We start from the raw sequence: 14,540 nt of genomic DNA, 5'->3' as shown, positions 1-14,540 counted from the left end.
GCAAGCCGGGATTCCCGCTTCAATTTCAATCATTCAGCCAACCATCTCCAGCCTATATCATCAGAATTCAGAACCCATTCTCAACAGGATGAAACTTCTGCGTATTCTTATACAACAGAACAGAAGACAACATTCAACACTCATCATCTTAGTTCAAATTTGTAAACACTTAAACACTTTTAATTATCATGTCAAGGATGCCTGTGAGCTCCATCTCCATTTTTATCCACTATAATTGCCAGTAGGCAAATTGTAAGTCTTCATTTCAAAGTTTTATAAACTTATTTTCAAAATATATATGCATCATTAATTTTAATTCACTATTTTCATTATGAAGAATATTTTCACAACTGATTTTGAATGGCATACATGTCTTACTCCCATTCAGTTCATTGAGTATCTCAATTCAAGGTAAATACTGACCAATCGTTCATTATCTTCTTCATGTCTGTTTATAACATTTGGTATACATGCATACATACATACATATATATATATATTACATAATATAATATAATATAATATAATATACGCTAAAAGATTGATTAGGGAGCTATTTCGAATCATATCGCATTAAAGTGAAGAAAGAATTAAAAAAGAAAAAAGAAAAAAAAAGAATTATTCTAGGTAATCATGCATGCATATTTGATAAAATCTCAATTACTTAGTTCCTATACAAACTTAATTAAAATTTTGACATCTTTCTCTCTTATATGTTTATGTTACTTTCTATCAGATATTTTTGTTGTCATATGTTAATATTTTGTTTCATGTGTTAATTGTTCAAGTCCATTTGATTGTCATATATGGCAAAACATAATCAAGCTACTCCAAGAGAGCCTCTGCTAGCTGCTCCTGGAGAGCCTCAAAATGCTACATTTAAACCTCAGGTACCATCTAAATGCAAAAGAGTATATGAAACCCTCTAAAGTTTGGGCACATTATGAAGGAGTTGGGCAACCCGAATCCAACCCAAGTAAATCCGAACCCAATTAAACCCAAGCCCAAATGAACCCAATTGAAACCCAACCCGAACCCGATCCTGAATTGTAAAAGTTGGGTTGACCTTCCAACCCGCCCAATCCGCCTGAGTTGCACCCTTAGTATCTGCCCTTACCAAATAAGGACCTACATATGTTCTGGAGTAGTACTTGTTAATTGCGATTAACATGTCAACCAATTTCTAGTATAAAAAAATACTAAAAATAGTCATAATAAATCTATCGTTTGACAAAAAAAAGGGGGAAAGAAGATAGTGGGGTAAATAAATGTCACTAAAGTTGGGTTAATATAAAAAATACTAAAAAAAAAAAAGTGAAGATAACAGGGTAACAAATGTCAAAGTGGGGTCTGCTTAGAACATATGCAATAAAGATGTCAAAATTCATGTGTCTAATTTGTATTTGATGACTGAGTTGGCACTGAAATAACATCTTTAAATTTTCAAACTCCAATGGGGACGTAAGTTTTTAATTTTTTTGTTCAAGTGGAACCATACATATATAAAATATGTTATGTTTACTTTTTGGTGGGACTCAAACCAATAAAAAATAAACAAGCTACTTTGGAAGCGGTGAAAAATATTCAAAAAAAATCAAAATAAAGGATTTGAAAGTGCTATCTATTTTGATGCTAGGAGCATGATGCAAATTCCAACTCAACTTTAGTAGATTGGTTGGAGAAAGATATGATGCCAAAAGCTAACGTTGGAGCCTCTATCGTAGAATTAAAGTCCCGGTTGGAGATGCTCTTAAGTTTTAAAAAGAAAAAAAAAATATATATAAAGAACGACTCATCTTAAAAAACCCAACTGTCTTCTTCGTCTTTTTCATTTCCTTCGCTGGTCTTCATGGTCTGCAACTCAAAAATTTTGCAAATTAAAAAAGAAAAATGGCCAGCCAGTCGACACCTCAGGCGCACTTCAACCACTTAGGTGCTTTGACATAGCCTAGGCGATTATTTCGTTGAATCCCATAAATAGAGGCAAAAATGTTGCCGCCCTACCTCCAAGGTCGCCTAGGTGCGCCCCGAGGCGAGTTTTTTGAAATACTGGATCATATACACTATGGTATTGTAGTAGGTGTTAGAGAACAATTTAGAAACAAAAATAATAGAAATACAGAACTTGAAATACTTATACTTTATTACTAAAAAATACTTGCAATACAGAATGAAATTACACAATAAATCAAGAAATTAAAATGATACTAACTTGACTGAATCAAAGGTAAAGGCTAGTGCAAAAGCTATGTCATTCGAACAATATTTCCGTCCCACTCTTGTGTTTGTGGTTTTACAATGTCTGCTCGACCAGGATACAACTACCTAATTCTACAACTTGTACTGGATTATAGAATTCTAGTGAATTATTTTGACTGTTTACTCTCTAGGAATTTTGTACGAAAGAAAAGATGATCATACTTGGAAATTATGATTGCAGATATATAGGTTGTTTCACACCCTTTCAAATACCTATTCAGCGTATTTGAAAATACACAACTCTTAGAAAGAGTTGTGTCTCTGTTTGGACCTGATTTTACACATCGGCCTAAGCAATCGAGGCCGTTGAGTAAGCATGGTTCTCAACCGTTGGATAAGAAAGTTTAGATATTATTGTTAAGAGATAATATTATGATTTTTAATCATAATAATTATTTTTTTTAATAAGTTGTCTTGGTTTTTTATGCAAAATAAATGGGATGGAGGCAAGTAGAGTTGTGATGGGGACGTGAGCTTTGAATCAGGTTGGTTTGTTTTGCTGGACATGCATGCATGGGATGTAAAGATAATGAAGTGATAGGGGATAAATCCAAACATGCCAAAACATGTAATTTGCAAAAGAATTGTGCAATATGGAGATTCTATCCTAATGCATGGTTTTTTGGGATTGGTTTTGTGCACGTGGCATGCGACAATGGAGATGATGGTTTTGCATGGTGATGGCAATATGGGTTTAAAGGTTTCTCATGTTTTTTAATAAGAAGCCTAGGTGGGTTAGATCTCTAGTGAGATGTGATAAAGCCTAGGTAGGCTTTATTTATCTGAAGGATATGCGCGGCATATTTGATACGGGATCAAGGTCAATTCCACAAAATAGAGTTGCAGTTGGACTCTACAAAATTATTTGGCCGCGTCACACAACATTTGCTCCTATAAATACAGAGGTAGTGGCAACGGAAGAGAGACCCCTGCAAATCAATACAAAATTGCCCTGCGCAAATTCTCACAACTTGTGATTTTTCTTTTTCCTTTTTTCGCTGACACATCTTCCGTTGGCATCAACAGCACTTTGGAAGCAACCGGTGATATCTTAAGTCGGCATAGATAGCTCTGTCACCGTAGAATCAGTCGGTCTCGCAGTACCTTCCGTTGGCATCAACAGCACTGCGGCGAGAACGACTGATTACCTATCCAAGTCTCGGTCGAGAAGGATTTCTGAATCCTTATTGGTCGAGGTCATCTCATCAGCCTTCTCGGCGAAGTGAGGTGTTACGAGTTATTACATTCGGCACATTGAAGGCCGAATTTGATATTGAACTTCGTGAGAATAGTAACCTTGTCTTCAGGTTCGAGAGCCCAAGAGGCCGAGACGTGTTCCTTTCTCGGCCGCAATCGCAAGACGCAGAAGTCAGTAGCGCGACCCAACGCAACATCAACAAATTTACTCCTCGGCCGAGCTCGGCCGACAAGTTGGCACGCCCCGCATTCACCGAAGGACGTAGTTAGCTTATTAATTACTCGGCCTGCGCGCCACGTAGGCTTGGTAGTTTTTAGGGTCAACAGTCTCTTAATCAAAACTTTTTTAATTAATAAATTAATTAAAAACTTAAACTGAAATTAAAATTAATGAATCTGATTAATTTTAACTTCCAAGGCCCCAAGGCCCTTGTCTTGATTAATTAATATTAATTGTATTAGGCTATATTATACAAACCTAATCCCATAACCATAAGGCCCAAGCCTTCTATTAATTTCCAAATGGTCCAAATCCTAACTACTAGTATAAGGGACTAGACCTATATAAAGGCCATTGACAATTCAATGTTTCCCAATGTGGGACAATAGGAGTCTAAAAACTCTTACAATACCCCACATTTTGAGATGATTATTTGGTCCTTGAGAAACTAAGATATGAGAGTAAACAATAGATGTGACATACATTAGGAGATGTGTCTTTTGGACTTGAACCTACCTTAGTATATACTTATTGGATTTACTAGATGATGCAGTGAATATAAAATCTTGAACTGTTCATCTCCAAAGTATACCAAGACAATAAGCAAAACATATGCCACACCAACACACCACAAATTCATACGTTTGTGTTCTTTTTGGTCCTGAACAGATCCTGGATTCATGAGAGCTTTAGAGAATGTAGCCATGTAATTCTCATAAATGCAACCCCACATTTACTCTCATATAGGTGATATTGATTAAGAATAGGCTGCTACTATTCTACTTGATTTACAAGTATTAATATCATTAAACTAAAGTATCCTACACCCATTAGCAATCACCACACTTCTTCCATCATAGGAATGGGTATGTAAGTGTGTTTTTTTCTTTGAATCTAGCTAAACCAGTTTGCCTATTGAACCTAGACCATGGGATCTCCAATCAGCTAGGTTTGGTTTCCGTTTGGCGGTTTAATTTTACTCTATTGGCTTTAAACCCATTCCCCTCGATGTATGCTTAACTTGCTCTCTAGACAAACCTTTAGTAAACGGATCCGCAATATTATCCTTTGACTTAAATAGTCAATAGAAATTACACCACTAGAGAGCCATTGCTTTATTGTATTATGCCTTCGTCTAATTTGTATAGACTTTCCATTGTATACACTTTTTTAGCTTGATATTTGCAGCTAAACTATCACAGTGTATACATATTGCCATTACAGGTTTAGGCTATATGAGAACATTTTCCAAAAAATCTCTTAGCCACTCAACTTCTTCTCCAGCCTTATCGAGAACTATAATTTCTAATTCCATCATTGATATTTGCAGCTAAACTATAATTTCTTCTCCAGCCACTCAACTTCTTCTCTTAGCTAAACTATGCACGTTTGTTTGGAAGATTTCCAAGATATTGCTGCTCCTCCCAAAGTGAATACATATCCACTTGTGGATTTCGTATCTGTACTATCGGATATCAAATTCGCATCAATAAATCCTTCAAGCACAGGAGAATACCTCGTATAATGCAATCCATAATTCATTGTATGCTTTAAGCATCTCAATACTCGAATTAAAGCTTCCCAATGATCATGCCCAGTATTGCATGTATATCTACTCAGTCTACTCATTGAATATGCTATATCAGGCCTTGTACAGTTCATAATGTACATAAGGCTTCCAATAACTTGTGAATATTCACGTTGAGATATAGCATCACCACTATTTTTCTTTAGTTTGCTATTGGCATCAAAAGGAGTAATTGCATCTTCACTTTCCAAATGACCATACTTTCTAAGTGTAGCTTCTATATAATGGGATTGTGTAAAAGTATAACCTTATTAGTTTCCTTTGGTTTTATACCAAGAATCACATCAGCTAGACCAAGATCTTGCATATCGAAACTTGATTTCAATATCTTCTTGGTCCAATTTATTATCTCTTTGTTAGTTCCCATTATAAGCATATCATCTACATATAAGCACAACATAACGCAAGCATTATTTTGAGTTTTTGTGTAGACACACTTATCACACTCATTTATCTTAAATCCATGTGTGATCATAATATGGTCAAATTTTTCATGCCATTGCTTTGGAGCTTGTTTAAGCCCATATAGCGATTTCACAAGTTTACAAACTTTGTGTTCTTGACCTTTAACCACAAACCCCTCGGGCTGTTCCATATATTTCCTCATATAAGTCTCCATTTAAGAACGCAATCTTTACATCCATTTGATGTATTTCCATGTTATGGAGTATAGCTATAGCAATCAACAGTCTTATTGACGTAATTCTCGTTAAAGGTGAGTATGTATCAAAGAAATCCAAACCATGTTTTTGACGGTATGCTTTAGATACCAAACGAGCCTTATATTTGTCAATTGTACCATCTGGTTTTAATTTCTTCTTAAAGATCCATTTGTACCTAATTGGCTTATTGCCATGGGGCAAATCAACTAATTCCCATGTATGATTTTGCTTAATGGAATCTACTACACTGTTAACTGCATCCTTCCAAAATGGAGCTTCAGGAGTGGACATGGCCTCCTTGAATGATTAAGGTTCTGTCTCAGTTAATAAGGTCACAAAATCAGGCCTAAAGTCTTTTCGAATTTTTGTACTTTTACTCCTTCTAGGTTCAAGTTGTTGTTGTTCTTCTTCCTGAACTCTAGACGAGGATGAACCATCATCATGTACTCTAGGTTTGTCCTTAACCTCAGATACATCATCATGTAATCTCTTTTTCAAGAAATTAGACTTGCCCATTTTGCATGGAAATATATCCTCCAAAAATATTGGATTTATAGATTCTATAATAGTATTGACGTGTATTTTGCTTACTTCGGAATGAAAAACTAAGAATCTATAAGCTGAACTATTAGATGCAAAACCAATAAAAACACAATCTATAGTTAGGCCCTAATTTTGTTCTCTTTGGCATTGGGACATGTACTTTTGCCAGGCAACCCTACACTTTAAGCAATTTAAATGTTGGGGTTCTTCATTTCCATAGTTCATATGGTGACTCATTTCTTATTTTAAGTGGAGTTCGATTCAAAATTTTGTTTGAAGTAAATAAGGCTTCACCCCACAAATTATGTGGAAGTCCAGAGCTATTCAATATGGAGTTGATCATGTCTTTAAAAGTTCTATTTTTCCATTTGACAATACCGTTTTGTAGCGGTGTACAGGGGGCTGTTGTTTGATGAATTATGCCATGTGTGGCACAAAATTCAGCAAAGGCATGAGACTCATATTCTCCTCCCTTATCAGACCTTAAGACTTTAATCTTCTTGTTAAGTTGATTCTCAACTTTTGCCTTATATGTCTTAAACATATCCAAGGTCTCATCTTTACTATGAAGTAAATAAACATAACAATACTTACTGAAATCATCAATAAATGTTACATAATAGCTCTTTCCACCACCAGTTGGATATGATCTAAAATCACACAAGTCACTATGAATTAAATCTAATAAATCATTGGATTTTTTATGCACTGATTTAAAACTTTGACTTGCAAATTTTGATTTTGTACAAGTCTCACATTTAACATTATCTAAATAATCAAGTTTGGGCAAGAAATTTAAATTATGCATTCTAAAAAGAGAACGAAAATTTACATGTCCTAGTCTAGAGTGCCATAAATTAGACGATATTTCATTCATAGCATTAGCAAGTACATTTAGTTTGAATAATCCATCAACAAGGTAACCATTTCGTACAAACATCCCCCCTTTAGTTAATACAGACTTATTGGACTCAAAAACTAGTTTGAATCCCTTGTTACTAAGGATAGGACCAGAAACAAGATTCTTCCTTATATCGGGGACATGCAGCGTATCAAGAATGGTTAATTCCTGAAGTGAATTTCAGAACACATTTTCTTATTCCAGCCACAACTGATGTAGACACATTTCCCATGAACAGTTGCTCATTCCCTTTGACTTTCTGGTATAAAGAGAACAATTTTCTTGAAGTCTTTGCCTTTCATACCAGGGACAAAGTTCTTTTCCTTCTTCTTAGTCTTCTGGAATTTCGGCCTTTACTTTGATGAACTTCCTTCAACAACATTTGCCTAGGCTTCTATACTCAAAACCATGCTCTTTTCATTCTTTTGGTTATCTTCCTCAATTCTCAGCCTTACAATGAGATCCTCGAGGGTCATCTCCTTACGTTTATGTTGAGATAATTCTTGAACTCCTACCAAGAAGGTGGCAATTTCTCTATAAAAGACACCACTTGAAAAGACTCATTGATCACCATCCCTTCAACGTGAATGTCATGGATGATTTTCTAGATATCTTCAGTTTGAGAGACAACGGACTTGGAATCTACTATTTTGTAGTCCAAAATTTGCCCACGACAAAATTCTTTGATCCAACATCCTCTATTTTGTACACCACATAGACATCATACAACGAATCATCTAATACATTGAGAATATAATTTATGTAGAGGAAATCATTATGATTCAAGGCATCTATAGCCATCAAAGTTTATGCAGGAAAAATATTTTCTCCATCTGCAATAGGTATAGTCTCGCGCAGAACATTAGCCAAATTCAGAGTTGTCAAATAAAACAGCATTTTCTGCTGCCATCTTTTGAAATCTCCACCCTTAAATTTCTCAGGCTTTTCAAAATGTTGTTTAGTTCCTGATTTTTCCATACTGTTCGAAGATTGTTGGAGAACAATTTAGAAACAAAAATAACAGAAATATAGAACTTGAAATACTTATACTTTATTACTAAAAAATACTTGCAATACAGAATGAAATTACACAATAAATACATAAATTAAAATGATACTAACTTGACTGAATCAAAGGTAGAGGCTAGCACAAAAGTTATTTCATTCCAATAGTATTTCTGTCCCACTATTGTGCTTGTGTGATGTGATAAAAGTTAAGCACACAAATTAAACCCTCTTTTGATAATTGTAGTATATGTATAAGTAGGGATCGTTCTGGATTGGGGATTAGGAGGGATTACTAGTCTAATTGAAACTGACTTAGAAACACAAAAATAAACTTAAAAACCCTTAACAAGACTCACAAGACTCCAAACAAACTCAAAACAGCACGAAACAACCAAATAGACTCAAAACTGACTCTAGGGAGTTATTTGGACAAAAATTGGTTTTAACTTGACTCAAGACACTTAAAAACACAAACCAAAACAAATTTTAACTAATCTAACACTTCAAAGTAAAGGGGGATTGGGTTTTGGACGAAAATAAAGTAAAACAAACAAATTAAAGACTAAAACAGATTTTGGACGAAACTGGGAAATTGGATGGGTGATGGTCTAGCTAGAAGGTCCTTCTCCACACATGAAACACTTGCATACAAATCAATCTCCAATTGCTTTTCAATAAACCATGAACCTCAACACCCCAAGTTAATTAGGTACGCTTAAATTAACCCTCAGATTTTCCTTAAATCATTGAATTGAATGGAAATAGCGCATCGCAATCAAATTATTCCTTAAAAGTTCCCTACATGAAAGCGCATAATAGAGACACAATCAAAGATCATTAAGTGCTATGAAAATCATAAGTGTTGACAAGGCATTTGTAACTATGAAAGCGCATGATACTTATGCCAGGAATTTACTTAACATGATTGTGACAAGCAACCTTCACTACTTGTGAATATAAGTTCATAACGATTAGGTGAAAATCCCTTATATTCTAGCATCAAATTCATGCATGCAAACTAAGTTGGCCACCTTAATAACCATACAAGAATAAGTTTTGAATAAAACCGTTAAGCAAATTGCATTCACAATTTATCAAATCGCAATTGAAAGTAATCAATTCATATTGCAAGTATAATCATGGTTTCGAATTCCCCTCTAACTATAAAGAAATTAGTTCCTCATGTTCGCAATTAGACAAAGATAACTTGAATTAAACATTGAAAACAAAGATAGAATACACCTAGAAACACTCCAGATGGCTCCTTCTTCTCCTTCCTTAGCTGCGGCATAAGAGGATTGTGGTGGATGGTGTGGTGGATGGATGTAGGTGATTTATGGTAGAGGGTGGTGCGGCAAGGATGATTTTGGGTCAGAAAATATGGAAGATGGTGGTAGAAGGCCGCGGCATAGAGATTGAATGACTTTCTGGCGTGTTTTATGAATATGGGAGGTGGTGAATTCGGCCAAGGGGTGATTATGAATATATATATGCACTTAAAACCCTAGGTAAATCAGATATGGACTTGAATAACCCAAATCCACAAGGAAAAAAGCTTAGAAAATCAAAATACAATAGGAAACAGGTTAAAAGGTGCGGCAGGTTTGATGGGAAAAGGATTGGCCTTCTAGAATGCCTTGCAAGGCAAGGCAAAAGGTTCTAGATCAGGTATAGGTACGGCATGGATTAAGGAATAAGGATAGGGCTTCTAGAAAGCCCAAAACCAAGAGAAAATAAGGCCTAACCCACGACAAAGATGAGAAAATGTTCTAAAACCTTCCTTTGTGTCTTCCAACGCTTAGGAACCTTCTAATTTTGCTGAAACTTAAGGCCATTTAGGTTTAGGAAAGATCAACCCAAAATAGCAACTTCTAGGCTTAGCTTTCCTACTTCAAGTAGGAAACCTTGTTTGAGTAGGAATCTTCATTCTTCTAGGAATCCATCTTCAACTAGGAATCCCTCGTTGATTAGGAATCCTTCTTCAATTAGGACTCCTTCGTGGACTAGGATTCCTTCTTGGACTAGGAATCCTCAAATCTTCAAATCTTCAATTTCGTCCAAACCTTTTGTTCTAAGCATGTGCTATTCACTCTGAGCTCACTTTTGCTCCAAAAAGCTCCAATTTGCATCGTTTTGTATAATATGCCTTTAAAACCTAAAAACACATGAAAATAGCTTAAAAGACTACTTTGACTAAGAAAACATAACGAAAATGCATAAGAACTAGCTAACTAAGGCGCATAAATATGCTCTTATCATTGTGGTTCTACAACGTCTACTCAACCAGGATATAACTACCTAATTCTACATCCCGCACTGGATTATAGAATTATAGCGAATTGTTTTGTGTATTTACTCTCTGGGAATTTTGTATTGAAGAAAATATGATCATACTTGGAAACTATGATTGCTGATATATAGGTTGTTTTACACCCTTGCAAATACATGTTCAGCGTATTTGAAAATACACAACTCATTCTAAGAGTTGTGTCTCTTAATCAAAATGTTTTTTAATTCATAAATTAATTAAAAACTTAATCCGAAATTAAAATTAATGAATTTGATTAATTTTAACTTCCAAGGCCCCAAGGCCCTTGTATCGATTAATTAATATTAATTGTATTAGGCTATAATATACAAACCTAATCCCACAACCATAAGGCCCAAGCCTTCTATCCATTTCCAAATGGTCCAAATCCTAACTACTAGTATAAAGGACTAGACCTATATAAAGGCCATTGACAATTTAATGTTTCCTGATGTGGGACAATAGGAGTCTCAAAACTCCTACAGTAGGTAAACTTGAGAGGTAAAGAGAGATTACTTTAGGTTTTGTTGATTTTCTATGTGATGATTTTGTTGAAAGAGATTGAAGCTGCGGTATTTAAGATTGGGCATCTCTGCCAGTGTTTTGCCTCTGGCTTCAGAGGTATTCACGTTTGGCATATGCCTGCTTTGACCGAGATCTTTAGAGATGATTATGTACTACAATTTGGTGGTGGAACTTTAGGACACCCTTGGGGAAATGCACTTGGTGCTGTAGCTAATCAAGGAGCTCTATAAACATGTATACATGCTCGTAATGAGGGATGTGATCTTGCTCGTGAGGGTAATGAAATTATTCATGAGGCTAGTAAATGGAGTCCTGAACTAGGTTGAAGATAATGGTCGCATCCTTTTGGCTTGTGACACAATCTTGAATCTTCTTTTAAAGGTAATGTAATTATCATTTTATACCGATCTATTATTTCTTGCAATCTATGAACATCTTCTGTTTTTGTTTCATATATAGAAACAGCAATCGCAAATCCCACTATTCAATGCTTGTTAATCTATTGAAAGAATTGGCCTATCGGAGAGTACCCTGTTTACTATTTACTTTTAAAATTGAGATTATGTTTCGTAATTTTAGGATAAAAAGACTTACTCCAGAAAACCCGAACCAAAGAACTTTTGGGTACAGATGGCTACAGGCATTTGCACGCTACTATTTGATTTGACATCGGATAAGGCTCTTCTTAAGCATCCTAAATTTGATGACAGCACTCTAGATGGTTAGTTTCGTCTCTTGTTAAGGTTTTTGCCCGATAACAACTAAATCACAAAAGTCTTTCATAGATGACCTTTTCACGTGATTTCTTGCTCTCTTTAAGGTTTCACCCCGACAACAACCCAATCACAAAGCTCTTTCACCGGTGACCTCTCTCATATGTGTTGCGTCATTGAGTCATCACAGTGGAAATTGTCACTAAATTTTCAATATAATCTTATTGTCTTCTTTTTTTCCCCATTGTTGTTTTGTATTAAAAAAAAATAAAATTAGAGGCTATTAATTGTACTTAACAACTCTTTAGTAATACCTAACTCTTCGTTTCCCCATTCTTATTGTTGTTTGGTATGGGAATGAAAATCCATAAATCATAGATGGAAAAAAAAAAAAACCTGCAATCGACAATGATGATTAGAAAAGGTCACGAGTACAGTGAAGAAGAAATTCCCACACCCATTTTTTGCAACTTTTTGCTTGACTGTCTTGCTTTCGTTAAGTTGTTTTTTTCGATGACAACCCAATAACAAGCTCTTTCATTGATGAAAATTGTTAGTAGCACTTTAAAATAGTCATCACCAACTTTTAAAATTTTTCCTACATTCTTGGTGTGCTAATAACAACTACCTTGCAAATAACATTCTCTCAAACTCTTTCGACAAAAGAAAAAGAACTCTCTTAAACTCATTATGTTATTGTAACTATGTGATCCAAAGTGTTTGTCCTTATACATGAAGTTGTCTTTGTTTCTTCATTGTTGCTTTGTATTAAAACGGGCAAAAAAAATCTCAAGAGGATATTATATATTCTTAACAATTCATTACTCATTAGCAATACCAAAAGAGTGGTGCTATGCCCACCCTTCAACCCTTTTTTCTCACCCACCTTATTTTTCCACTCCTCCCAAAAAGTTGTGAAGTGTGAGGGCCCAAAAACCTCTTGTACAAGCCCAACACATCTCAAAGCTTGTGTTGTAAAAATGCCATGAGTCAAGCCTAAATACATGCAAAAGTGCGAAAGCAAGGGGCATGTGAATTACGATCATGCTGCCAATAAAATAATAATTTATAAATTGGACATTTGTATAACCACAACAAGCCCATGCACATTTATCATGTAAAGCCATGTTATGATACCAACGTTATAATTAAATCACGCCAAGCACACTACACACTAAAGTGGGCATAAGCCACATGTGGGGGTTTGCCAAGTGAATAGTGTTGTTGATGGTTACATAAGTTTATTGGGCCTATGTAAAGCTAAGGTTATGGAAGACTTTGGGTGGCTTGGGAGCACAAAAAATCCAAGCCCATAATTTTTTGTTTCACGTAGGTAAGTTTGATAAAGAACAAACCAAATTTCTCTTTCCCTTGCAAAACAACTAGGGTCCTTAGGAAGAAACCAAAGCCCAAAGTTGGGTTGCCTACAAAATCACGTTCAAACATAGTGCAACACATTCCATTAATGAGAAGAGAAAGGATCTTTCCCTTTCAAGCTTACACAAGAAAGCGAGGAAGGAAAACAAGGAAAAGCATTGCCAAAATAGAGGTCTATGGAAATTGACCATGGAAGAGGGTGCTCTGGTAGTGTGCACAACCCAATCTTCACGAGGTTATCAGCGTTCTTTAGTGTTACACAAAAAAGGAAAGCCATAGCTGCACCCAGGGAAAAAAGAATTGAAGATTTATCAAAAGCAAGAAGCAAAAAGGAAACCAAAGGATTCCTTAAAGAAAGCTAGAAAAGACCCTATGCTTATAAAATTAGACTAAAGTCAGCATAAGGGAGGGAGGATACAACATGAGAAAACAACACAGACAACATAGAGAGAGAATCAAGGCAAGATTGCACTAGGCAGAGCAAGTTTTTCTTTAAGTGCAGTAAACCTCAATTCTTGAAGAAGAAATTCTACTACCTTTCTAGGGATATCTTCAAGCTTCCTTAGCCATGCAAGCATGCACTGAGTTCTCTTTCATGCTAAACTAATAAGCATTTAGCTTCCACGTCACGATTCACTTAGGCAAGTCATAATTTATAGCAATTATTCAGTCTTTGAGCCATTGATTCAATTAAGGTACTTCCTAAGACAGGCTAATTGTTTCGAGGTATCTCAAGACTTGGTATTGGAAACAAAAGAGTTGAGAGTTTCCACTAATGCCCAAATCCAACTCGAGCAAAAGGTCCCCAACAAAAAGAATGAACACTATTTTCTCACTCATTGATATTCCTAAACTATCTCTTAGAAAGAAAACAAACCACCGCTACCCACATGACTTCCACACTCACTCTATGACAAGTAACCCCCTTCGATTAGATAGGCTATCCAACCATGGGGTATCAAACCAAATCGATTAGATGAACTGGCACATTTGAACGCTAGTTGCTGAAACTATTAATGGGTACGAGAGAATGACAAAAATAGAGAAGGTTTCTTAAGGTAATCATAGTGGTTCTATGATGTTTGATGAAGAGTTTGAATTGGTTGGGGAGAAATTGACATAAGAAAAGAGGAAAATGATGAGTTACTGGAGTTGTGTTTCAACTTGTTGAACTTTGTTTTTGTTCCTTCTATTTTTTAGTTTTTTTTTTTAATATGGTTAAAGATGGCCACTTAGTAC

Source organism: Malus sylvestris, chromosome 8 (assembly GCF_916048215.2).
Source record: "Malus sylvestris chromosome 8, drMalSylv7.2, whole genome shotgun sequence".
Lineage (NCBI taxonomy): Eukaryota > Viridiplantae > Streptophyta > Magnoliopsida > Rosales > Rosaceae > Malus > Malus sylvestris.
The sequence above is the reverse complement of the archived record's forward strand: the minus strand, read 5'-3'. Positions refer to the sequence as shown.